Here is a 12,935-nt window from a genome sequence, read left to right as displayed (position 1 = left end):
GGCTGGGAGTGGGGGCAGTGGAGTGTCTACAAAGTGGGCAGTACAAGGGAATTTTTGGGGTGATGGAACGGTTCTGAATCTGTTGTAGTGGTGATTACACAACCGTAAATAACTCATAGAACTGCACACTAAAAAGTGAATTTTACTGGAAGTAAACAAACAAAAAAATTGAATAAACACAAAATGGAGGTGACAAATATAAACAAGTAACTACTACACAAATGATGTGCAATATCATAAAGGGATCCTGTTAGATTAATTCCATGAGAGCAAAGAAAAGCTTCACAGAGGTGATGAATTTGAACTGCACCTTAAACAGTGAGCAGGATTTTCCCTGGCAGTAGGAATGGAGAGCTTTCTAGAATGAAAAGATTGTGCTGACTCATTTTTACCTCATGCCCTGGCTACAGCCCTTTGCAGATCCTCCCTTTTCAAAGTGTGGCTCATGGAGCAGCAGCATTGGCTTGACTTGGGAGATTATTAGAAAGGCAGAACTCAGGCTTCTACTACCAATCTACTGCATCAGAACTCACCTCTCAACACAATCCCCAGGTGATCTGTAGGCACAGTAAGGCTGGAGAAGCGCTGCCCGGGAGGCTCTGCCCAGTTCTCAGCCCTCACAAGAGGCCCCAGGTATCTGTGACAACTCCTTCATCCCCACCCCGCCCCACCATGGCCAAAAGGGCCAGAGGCAGCCACCTGACTGCAGACCAGTCAGTCCACTGGTCACGTGGCAACCCAGCAGGCTCCCTTGCAAATCTGGGACTTTAAAGAAACACAGGTCATGTGAGCTCAAAGGTGGAGGAAAGGCAGGATTGGAACTGGTGACATGGCAAGCCAAAGCTGAATTATACTTCTGAGAGCTCTCTGTGATCTTGACATACTCCTGCCCCTTCACTTGAACTAGTGTGAGAGGGCTTTTTGGGTTTTGCTTGTTTGTTTTTCTTTTCCCACCTGTGATAGTTCAACCATGGAGTCCTGAAGAGGACACAGCATGTTTGAGATATGCCTGGAAAAAGGGTATGGGGGAGGAGGAAGGTGAGGCTGGGAATTGTTGTTGCAATTAAAGTATGAAGGGATTTGTATACCATGGTAAGGAGGTGGAACCATGTTCCATGAACAATAGGGAGTTATTGGGAGTGTTTAAGCAGTTGAATGGTACAGTAAGCAGATGGAGTTCCAGAAAGAGTTTTGGTAACAGGCGGAGAACCAGAGGTCTAAAGAGAGACCATGCACTGAGGAGGAGGCTGCTATAACCCTGTAAGAAATGATGAGGTGAGGGGGTGGCAGTGGGGATAAAGAGAAATAATTACCCAGAGATAATCCTTACTTAGCAGGATTTGGTGATTGACTGAATGCAGTGTGTCCAAGAGAGAACCCTGGGATTGATGGTGCAGGGCGATATGGAGAAGGGGGCTCCAGAGAGAGCACCTGCCTGATTGTTAAGCTTAGTCTTCACTCCAGAAAATCCTGATGACATGAGTGACTTCATATGCAAAACACTGATTTAAAGACCATAGTTCTATCCCTGTAATGTTGGTTTTGGGGCCAGGTTGCTTAACCTCTCATTGCATGTGTAAATAAAACTATCTTCCCTATAAACATAGAGGGGTGATCCTTGGCCTAGGGCTCCAGTAACCCCCATGCACACAGTGAAATCAAACAAAATTAAATCTGACTCCTCTAAGCCTCTGTCTTGCCAAGATGGAGGAAATTGCCATCTCCCATTGAGTCATGAAAGAATCTAAGAGGCTTAGTGGGGACCTTCCGTTGCTGCTACTCTTGTTGTTGTCCATGCTCTCATGGTCACTTGAAGGCTCTTAGCACAAATGCTTTGGGGCAAAGAAGGGGCTCAAGCCTTCACCAAGGCCGGGAGCCTGGCACTGTGGCTGGACTCCCTAGGTGCACCGGGCAGCCTCTCCCGCTGAGCGTCTCCTGCCCCCTCCACAGGTATGGCCAGGGTGAGGGGCATCTTCTCCTCTCCCCTCTGCTCCCTTCCTAGTCCAGGGGCCACACATCTCCCTGTTCCCCCCGTCACCCCCCAGGTCACCTAGCGCATTCTACCTACCAACAGGTAGAGGGTGATCTACCAACACTCTGGTTTGGCCTTGCAACACAACCTCCCCTGCTGGAGGGGCTCAAAAGGGCCAACCACCAGGTTAGAGAGAGGGTGGAAAAGCTGTAGAGGGAGCACACATAAACGGCTCAATAAATGCTACTGTGACTCACTCATGTGATACTTCTTGTCGGATATAGGAGAACGCCCACCACCTGCCTGCCCATGGCCTCTGCTGAGGGGACAGTGTGCTCTCTGCCACTCTCCCCCACAATGCTAGTTGTACCAGGGCAGCCACCTGATCACAGGAGAGGGTCCCTTGAGGCAGGGCTGAACCAGATTCTCTCCCAGGGAATCTGACCGAGAAAACAGGTTATGCTGTACCAGTGCTGGCCAACGGAAATGCAATGCGAGCCACAAATGCGAGCCATGGACATCATTTTAAATGTTCTAGTAGCCACATTTTACAAAGTAAAGAGGAAGGTAAGATTTATTTTATTTAACTCAATATATCTAAAATATTTCAACATGCAATCAAGTATATTAAGATATTCCATATTCCTTTTTTTTCCCCTAGTAAGTCTTTGATATCTGGTGTGTATTTTACAGTTAAGCACTTCCCAATTCAGACTAGCCACATCTCAAGTGCTCAGTAACCACTGTGGCAAGTTGCTGCCGTATTAGGTAGTACAGATCTATACCAAGGAAGGTGGTCAAGCAAAGAGGTCACAGTGTGTGGCCGGGCCAGACAGCCACACTGTGCCCTGCACACGATGTGTAATATGAGGCAGTGTGGCTCAGGGAATAGGGTAGCTCTAATAAACATAATCACATATTAGACAGTGCTCATGTGGTCTCAGGCACTGCTCTAGCCAGACAGTTAGTGAAGTACATCATTCAAGCTCACAACACTAGTTCTGGTCTATCAGTCTCTCCATTTCATAGATAACGGATTGAGCCACAGGCATTTATGTAACTTGCCAAAGGCCAACAACTTCCAGGCTGTGACAAATGTGGCTCTTCATCAGCTTTGTAGTTTCATCTGCAAAATGAGAATAACTACAATTCTTGTGCTTGCATCCCCAAGTTCTTAAGTTTCAATGAGGTAATAACACAAGCAGTTAGCACCTAGCACTGTGGCTCGGCACAAGGAAGTGCTCAGGACATGTTCTGTCTGGGGAAGGAGAAAGCTGATGGAGCACCAGAAATGATGGAGCCTTTGCACAGAGAGGAGCCGAGAGGAGGTGCCGTGTGGTCCCAGAGAGGGGATGACAGGGAGTGTGAAAGTGAGAAAGAGCAAAAGGAAGCCAGAACCAGAGGGAGAGCAAGAGAGAGACAGCAAGGAGCAACCCAGGGTCCGTTTGGCATTTCACCCCCACCCTGGTTCGGCTGTGAAGGAGCCCGGCTGGGTGCGCCCAGGAAAGCTAGAAAACATTGTTTTTTTGCTTGAATCTGCATGAGGGGATTTCACACTAGCAATTTGGCTGGACTTGATATATTAATGGGACCAAATCTGTTACATTAACATCTCACAGCCCTGATTGCGATAGTTACATCAATACCCTATGCAGGGAAAGCCTTGTGGGTTTTGTGGTTATAAATCAGAAGCTTTGTGCCCTTTGGCAAATCACTTAATTTCTCTGGGTTGTCTCAGGTATAAAATAGAAGGTTTGAATTGAAGGATCTCTTAGATTTCTTCCAGCTAGAGAATTATACAAATTTTTAAAGTTTTATTTTAGTCATAAAGATATAAGAATGAGCCACTCTTGAAATGAATTGAGGTGAAGTGGATTAAACCCTGGCACATAATTATAACCTGCATAGACACCACCCTGCATCATTCCTGTCTTAGGAGCCAGACTCAAAAAATTTTGGAAAATGTCCAGAGTCCTCAGAATGGAGGACCTGTTGAGTTCACTGTTCCATTCCTGTTTCCAGTTCCTTAACTCCATTAGACATGAGGACATTTTCTCCATTTTCAAATGTCTTTGGAGATGGAGGATGTGCCTTTGGTAACCCATTAACATCACACCCTCTTTCCATTTTTCATGCCTTGGTCATAAATTTCCACTGAAATTGACTAGTATTTTTACATAGACATTTGCTGTTCTATATCATGATTGTGATGAGCATTTTAATGTTCAGGTAGATAAAATGCAAAGAGAGCCTACAGATTTCTGGAGTGCTGGAACAATCCATGTTAGAAAAGAAATAAAAAAATTCTTTCAATTTTCTTCAAACTCAGCTTTCCTCTACTAAAAAATGGGAAATCATTGGCTATTTATATATATTTAGGCTTGTGAATTTTGTTGCATAACCCATACTACCGTGCACTTTCTGGCACGAAAAAAAAAGCTTTGTGCATGTTTTCTACTCAATATCGTCTCCTCCACTCTCTCTGTTAAAGAACAATACAGACAGACAAGGCTTTAAAACAAATCAATGTTAGAATGATTACTACAAGCAGGACAATAACCAAGACAGTCTGCTAATGCAAGAAGTATGAGCAGTTCTCTTCCTTTCTAGGAGTTGACATTTTACTTGGGGTGAGGGTGCAAGGTATAGGAGAAATAGCTAGAAAATCAGACAGCAGACTAGTTGGGTGACCTTGAAGTTATTTAATGTTGCTGATCCTCGGTTTTCTCATCTGTAAAATGGGGAGACTACTGGATTTCTCACAAGGACTACATAACGACTAAGTGCACTCGCACAGCGATACACACAGCAGTAACTGGCAGCTGTCATCAGTGGGGAGAGGAAGACACCTCAGATCCTAAGTCAGAATGAGACATCCCAAAGGAAAGGCACAGAATCCAGGCAACTAGAATGTAGCGGATAGAAAAATATTTCAACTAGAAGCAAGAAAAGATGAGCGATCTTAGAGGTTAGATGGGATTTGGACAGATGGGCAGGGCTGAGGACATTTAAAGCAGGAGGGAGAGCCTGAACAAAAGTGTGGAGGTGGGCACTAAGCCAGCTTGGCAAGTGAAATCACTGCCCTCTCCCCTATGTGGGATCTGACACTCAGGGGTGTGAATCTCCCTGGCAACGTGGAATATGACTCCTGGGGAGGAATCCAGACCCGGCATCATGGGATGGAGAACATCTTCTTGACCAAAAGGGGGATGTGAAATGAAATGAAATAGCTTCAGTGGCAGAGAGATTCCAAAAGGAGCTGAGAGGTCACTCTGGTGGGCACTCTTATGCACAATATAGACAACCCTTTTTAGGTTCTAATGAATTGGAACAGCTAGCAATAAATACCTGAAACTATCAAACTACAACCCAGAACCCTTGAATTTTGAAGATGATTGTATAAAAATGTAGCTTATGAGGGGTGACAATGTGATTGGGAAAGCAATATGGACCACACTTCCCTTTATCTAGTTTATGGATGGATGAGTAGAAAAATGGGGGGGCAGGGGGAGGAAGCATCCAGTGTTCTTTTTTACTTTAATTGTTCTTTTTCACTTTAATTTTATTCCTATTATTTGTGTGTGTGTGGTAATGCAAATGTTCAAAAATTAATTTTGGTGATGAACACAACTATATAAAGGTACAGTGAACAATTGAATGTGCTCTTTGTATGACTGCATGGTATGGGAATATATCTTAATAAAATTGAATTTAAAAAAATTTTAAAAATTAAAAAAAAAAAAAGTGTGGAGGTGGGAAGGGTCAGGCCATGCTTTTTGCTGCTGTAACTATCCAGACATAGGGTGGTGGAGATGGGATAACTGCCAAGGAAGAATCATTAAGAGACTCTTTGTATGGAGGCAATGGAAGGGTTAAAAAAAAAATGACTGGTGTTTAGAGAACCTGGAAGAATAATACAACCCATACCTGAAATGGGAAAGTTTGTGGCGTTCAGTTTTAGGTATACTGAAAATGGATTCTTAGCATTCATTCACACCTTCACCCTACCTTTACTAAATGTGCTAAGGGCTGGGGATGTAAATCTGAATAACACATGGCACTTCCCCTCAGGGGCTGGTAAAAGAGACAAATGCACCAGCAGATAATGACAGAACAATGGGATAAATGATCAGGAGAGCCATAACCATGTATGATTATAGGAGCACAGAAAAGGACTATCTGGAATTTGATTAAAATTTTCCTTTTTATACATGCTACAACATGGATGAACTTCGAAAACATGATGTGAAGTGAAATAATCCAGACATAAAAAGACAAATATTGTATGATACCACTTATATGAAATATCAAGAATAAGCAAATTCATAGAGACAGAAAGTAGATTATAGGTTACCAGAGGCTGGAGAAGGGGAGAATTGAGTGTTATTGGTCATGAGTGTATAGTTTCTGTTATGGATGATAACAGAGTTTTGGAAATGGATGGTGGTGATGATAGCACAACATTGTAAATGTAATTAATGTCACTTAAAAATGGTTAAAATGGCAAATTTATAAAAATAAATTCAAAAGTTTTACTTTTCCTTTTCAAAAATGCACATGTTCACATCTTGTAATTGTATGCCAAGAAATTAGTCTCAGAGATCAGTCTTGAAGTGATTCTGGGACATTCCCATACGTGACCAATTGTAGTATCTTTCTAGCATCCTACACTGTCTGCACCCTTCATCGTTGTTTGGCACTTGGCCCCATAAACAGCCCTGCATTGCAACTGATCAGTATCGTGTGTGCCATCTTCTCTACCAACAAAGCTCCAAACCCCTGGAGAGTACTAGTCATTTTAAAATTGCTTAGCTCCAACCCATAGGATGGTGGCATGCACATTTTAAGTTCTTGTTCATTTAACACAAACATAAGCCAAGGAAGACCAAGTTATGTGGTTATGTGCATTTCTCTGTTCAGAACTCCATGTGTTTCATTTATTCTAATGTATCCTCCTTATAACCTTTCCAAGGCAGTAGAAATAACAGTGCCAGGCATGCATTAACCCTTTACTTGGATGAATTCATTCAATCCTCACAATGACCCTATGAAATATGTATGAATATCCTCTCCATTTTACAGATGAAGAAATTGAAGAAAGATTAAAGTAACTTGTCTGCAGTCTTGTTGCTAATGAGTGGAAGAGCTCAGTTCCAAAGCCATGCAGTGTAGCTCTGGAGCCTGTGCACCTGACCTCTGTGCTGTCACAACTGCAGTCATATATTCAAGCATATATCACTGAAGAAGATAGAGTAGATTGTGATGGTTCTAAGAACAAATTAAAGGCAGGGGACAAGACATCAGTTTCCTGCTTCTCCAACCAGGGTCTAAAGAGCCACTCTGGGTGAGCAAGAAACTTAGCTGGAATTTCCCCCCACTGAAGACTCACACACCAACCCTGAAAGCCCACCATGAATGGGCAAATCAAATTTGGAACCCATCATTTCAAAGCATGCAGCTAGAAGTCGTTGCAGCATAAGGTAAGTGAATTTCAAGAGTCCTTACTATTGAACACTGTAAAATATTTTTCCTTCCTTCCATTTATTGCAGACTTTCTCAAATTAATGGACACTTAAAAATTCTACACCTACCTCTCCCCATATACAAAAATTAACTCAAAATAGATCCAAGACCTAATTGTAAGACCCCAAACTATAAAACTCTTAGAAGAAAATATAGGGGTAAATCTTCATGACCTTGGATTTGCAATGGGCTCTTAAATATTAAACCAAAAGCATAAGCAAAAAATTAAAAAACAGATAAACTGGACTTCATAAAAATTCAAATCTTTTGTGCATCAAAGGATGCTATCAAGAAAGTGAAAATAAAACCCACAGAATGAGAGAAAATATTTGCAAATCATATCTGAAAAGAGCCTAGTATCCAGAATATATAAAGAACTCTTACAATTCAACAACAAAAACGACAAACAGCCAATTAAAAAATAGACAAAGGACTTGAATAGAAATGTCTCCAAAGAAGATACACAAATAGTCGACAAGCCATTAAAAGATAGTCAACATCATTAGTCATTAAGTAAATACCAATCAAAACCAAAATGAGATACTGCTTCACACCCACTAGAAAAGCTCTAATAAAAAAAAAAAAAAGGGAAAATAACAGGTGTTGGTGAGGATGTGGAGAAATTACAACCCTCAAGCATTGCTACTGGGAATGTTAAATGGTGCAGCCATTGTGGAAAACAGTTTGCCAGTTCCCCAAAAAGTTAAATATAGAGTTACCATATGACCCAGCAATTCCACTCCTAGGTATAACCAAAAGAATTGAAAGCAGGTATCAGAACAAATGGAACCAATTTTCATAGCAGCACTATTCACAATAGCCAAAAAGATGGAAACAGCCCAAGCATCCACCAACAGATGAATGAATAAACAAAATGTGGTATATCCGTACAAGGGAATTTTATTCAGCTGTAAAAAGGAATGAAGTTCTGGTAGAGGTGCCACAATGAGGATGAACCTCGAAACATTATGCTAAGTGACGAAAGCCAATCACAAAGGTCACAGATCGTATGATTCCATTTAAATGAAATATCCAGAATAGTTAAATCCACAGTGACAGAAAGCAGATTAGTGAGTGCCAGGGACGGCAGAGGTGGGGTGAGGTGGAGGTGGAATGGGGAGGGAAGGGCTTAACAGGTACATGGTTTCCTTTGAGGTGATGAAAATATTTTGAGGTGATGGTTGCACAACATTGTGAATTATTAAATGTCACTGAATTGTACACAAGTGGTTAATTTTATGTTATGTGAATTACACCTCCATAAAAAATAAAAATTTAAAAATTCTAAGGGCATATTTTCTTTTTCCCTTTTCTCCATCTCTCTTTTAAAAAATAAAGAATGCAGCATTGTAATTGTTTGAGTTTCTAAATATCATCCTTTATTTCCTCACTCTCCACATAGCCCTTTTATCTCCCATCACAGAAGCAGTCACAACAGTTAATTCTCCTTCAAAGAAGTAATTCAAATCACCTATCCACAATCCAAGAAGAGGTAAATTGTTTGGTTAGCCCTTCCCCCTTGGGGCGGGGAGGAGAAAAATACCCAAATCTTTAAATGTAAAGGTCCTTCATCAAAATTTTTTAATTTGCCTACTTTAAAAATATTTTTCAAGGCACCTACAAAAATCGATTCATTTGTTCACTTTTGTAGACAATTTCTGCAGGGCAAATTCCCTCTTTTGCTTTATGACTCTCAACTCCACTGCAGATTCCACATTTCCCCCAAATCAATGGTAGTTCTGTCACATTGTTATCCCGGCCTTTTCTTCTACTAAACAGACACTGAAAACCGGCAGGCCTCATTCAGCAGCCTCCTTTGAAATGGCAGAACAAGTCAGCATCTGGGCTAAAGCCCTGCAATTCTACACCTGGCACTTCCCACTGGGAGTCTGACATTCTTGAACTCTACAAATCCTCTTCACATACCTCGAATATGCGAGGTTGCGCTCATCCTCAGGAGTGAGAGGCACCTCAGAAAAGTTTAATCATTTGCTTCCAACCATACAGCAGTCTAGGAAAGCACGAAGGAGAAATACCAGACTTCCTCATGCCCGGGCGTGTCAGTTTGGATGTATTATGTCCCCCCAAACACCATTATCTTTGATGCAATCTTGTGTGGGCATACGTACTAGTGTTGATTAGAATGGAATTCTTTAATTGAGTGTTTCCATGGAGATGTGACTCAATCAACTGTGAGTGAAACGTTTGATTGGAGAATTTCCATGGAGGTGTTACCCTGCCCATTCAGGGTGGCTGTTAATTGGATCACTGGAGTCGTATAAAGGAGTTCACAGACAGAAGGACCTCAGAGCAACTGAGAATGACATTTTGAAGAGGACCTGCAGCTAAGAGAGGACAAAACACACCAAGAGCAACATTTTGGAGAACGCCATTTTGAAACACAATCTGGGAATAAGCAGACACCAGCCACGTGCCGTCCGAGCTAACAGAGGTTTTCCTGCTGTCAATGGCCTTTCTCCAGTGAAGGTACCCTTTGTTGATGTCTTACCTCGGACACTTTATGGACTTAAGACTGTAACTTTGTAACCAAATAAACCCCCTTTATAAAGCCAATCCATTTCTGGTGTTTTGCAAAAGGGCAGCGTTAGCAAACTGGAACACAGGGTGACTGCTTAAACTCTTCCGTCTATAAAAAAAAAAACACTCCAGTGAAGTAAGAAAAACCCACGTGGCAACGGCACCCTTGAGAATTTAACAGAAGGTCTGCTGTTGGCCAAGCCAACTATAAGGCTTTCACTACATGTTTTCACTAACCCCTATGCTGACTTATTAGCTTATCTCTCAAGATGGAGTAGCAACAATATTTTTATCATTCATAATACTCCTTCCACCAAAGCATTTGTAGTTTCCTCCCGAAGCCAAATTTACCCATGTATTACTGAAGCATCTTATAGTTTGGTAGAAAATATTTGGTATTTGAACAAAGTTTACATTTAAACAAAATTCAAATATGACAATCTCTTAATGTGTTTTACTTTAGGTCATGTGTGTAGAAATAATAATGCAATTTGAAATAATCAAGAATACAGAACAGTCATAGGTCAGATTTAGTCTATATAGCCAAATTATTTAAAATGACATATTGTATATAAATAGGACATTAGAGAAAAACTTTTACATGTGTAACAGTCTGTTATTACTTATTTGAATTTTATTGGAGTTTGGAGTAGCTCAGATCCATTAAAAATGGACAAGTGGCCCAGGCTCTGAGCTTCCTGGCAGCTGAACCAAAAAGGTAAATGTAATCAGTTGTCTACTCCTCATTATCTTTGTAGACCACATGGAGAAAAATGGGCTTACATAATACAAGGACAACTAGATGGATTCTGAACTGGCTGAAGGACCTCCCTAAAGGCCACTGCTTATCTGCTCCATCATGTCACCTGGACAAGGCTTCTAATGTCCCTTTCCCGTCAGTGCCACTGGATGAAAGCACCCTGGGCACGCAACCCCGGCCTGTAGGTGACCAGCTCTGGGAGCAGCAGGCAGACGACCAACTGCTTGACAGAATAATGATGAAAAATGATCTTGACAGGCCAGAGCAATGAGCTGAATCTAACAAGATGAAATTAAACAAGGACAAATGTTAAGTGCTTTTCTTAGGTTGGGGGAAAAAAAAAACCCAATGGCATAAGTGCAGAGTGGAGGAAATATCGCTCACCTATAGGAATTAAAAAAAAAAAAAACTACACAAATGTGTGTGCACGCACACACACACTTAAGAAAACTTTAGAGTTTTAAGCTGAAAGAACGCCACCAAAAAAACCAACAAAAACTGTTTTTAAGTGCAATTTTGTCTCCTGAACAAGGGATATAATTGTTACATTATACTCAGAGATTACTAGCCTCCATTGGAAATTAGATTCTGGGCACCTTGCTTTATTTCAAGAGAAAATAGGATATACACCAAAGTTAAAAATAATTTTTGAAAAACCAAAGTGATCATGAATAAGCTCCTCCTCCTAGCACAGCTATTGCGACTGCTTGCATGTTTTTTTCACGTTGCAAGCTACATTTTAAAATGACTATACAGGAGAAAGTAAATAACATTTATATAAACATAGGCAAACTAGAATGCATTCAGAAGAGAGTGACCAGGGTGGTTTATGGACTGAGAACCATGTTTCTAAAGAGTAGGTGAACAGACAGAGTTTCAACAAGAAAGGATGCTAAGGGAGAGGTTGGTGATAGCTATCTCCAAATACCTGAAGAGTTGACAAGAAAAGATTAAGCTTGTCCCAGGTAAACCTAAGGGTTATAAACAAGAATAGCATTTGAAAATCTTCAGTTTTTAAAAATGTCTTCTCTTAAAAAAACAGTCCATTTTACCCTCACAAGAGGTATGGAAAGTGTTACTGCTTTTGCTACTAATATTATTTCTATTTTTGCTGATAAGGACATTTTGGATTGAAGAGGTAAAATGATTTGAGCAAGATCCTATGGCCAGCACCTGCCAGGGCTGAGACACAACCAGCAAGCTCACAGCTAGAGGATTAATGTGCTCAAGCCACAGTGAGACAAATTTAAATCCAATATTAAAAGACAAAAATATCCCTAAGAGTCAGATCTTTACAAAGATAAAGTGGTTGTCTCCAGATTCCCTGCAGACGTTTATTAATGAAGCAGTGACAGGAAGGTATTTGAGAATTGGCCACAGCAGAGGCTTTCACATTTTTTTCCCCACAACCTATAGTAGAAAATATATTTCATATCACAGCCAAGTACCCACACAACCAAGAAAATGGAAACAAAAGTTTAACATAAAACATACAATTACACAAACGACACATTCTTATACTTTTCCTATTTAATTTTTTTTTTAAATGCTGGCCTTTACCCACTACAATGATTTCATTATCCACTATTCATGCCAACCTGCCAATTGAAAAACACTGGGCTAGCAATCTATTCAGTGCCACTGCTTAGGTGACACAGAAGACCAAAGATTCCTTCCAACTCTCAGATTCAGTGATTCTGGGTGTCCTCAAACTATGTTATGCAGCTTAACATAACCAAAAAAAAAAAAAAAAACCCACCCTTAATTGAAGCACTTTTTTCCCCATTTATTGATTTAATCTTATTCTAGTTTATTGAGCTTTCTCACTCTTGATTCTTTTATAGTATTATTTGTACCTACCTATACTGTATCATGTTTTATTCCTTTATCTGAGCAATTGATAAAACCCAGAATGAAAGACTTGAACACATCTTAAGTATAGTTGTTCACACAGATATGCTTTTTTTAAAAAATATGCACTGCCTTGTATTTTTAAAGCAATTAGTTACAAATCCTCTAATCATATTAACTACTCTACCTTTTGTTGTTCAATGTCTTGCAGAGATTAAGAGAGACCATGAATATGATGTCTCAGGAGGTTTAAGAGGCAATACATGCCAAGTGCTTGAGACGGTGCCCAGC

This window comes from Choloepus didactylus, chromosome 3 (genome assembly GCF_015220235.1).
Source record: "Choloepus didactylus isolate mChoDid1 chromosome 3, mChoDid1.pri, whole genome shotgun sequence".
NCBI classification, from domain to species: Eukaryota; Metazoa; Chordata; class Mammalia; order Pilosa; family Megalonychidae; genus Choloepus; species Choloepus didactylus.
The sequence above is the reverse complement of the archived record's forward strand: the minus strand, read 5'-3'. Positions refer to the sequence as shown.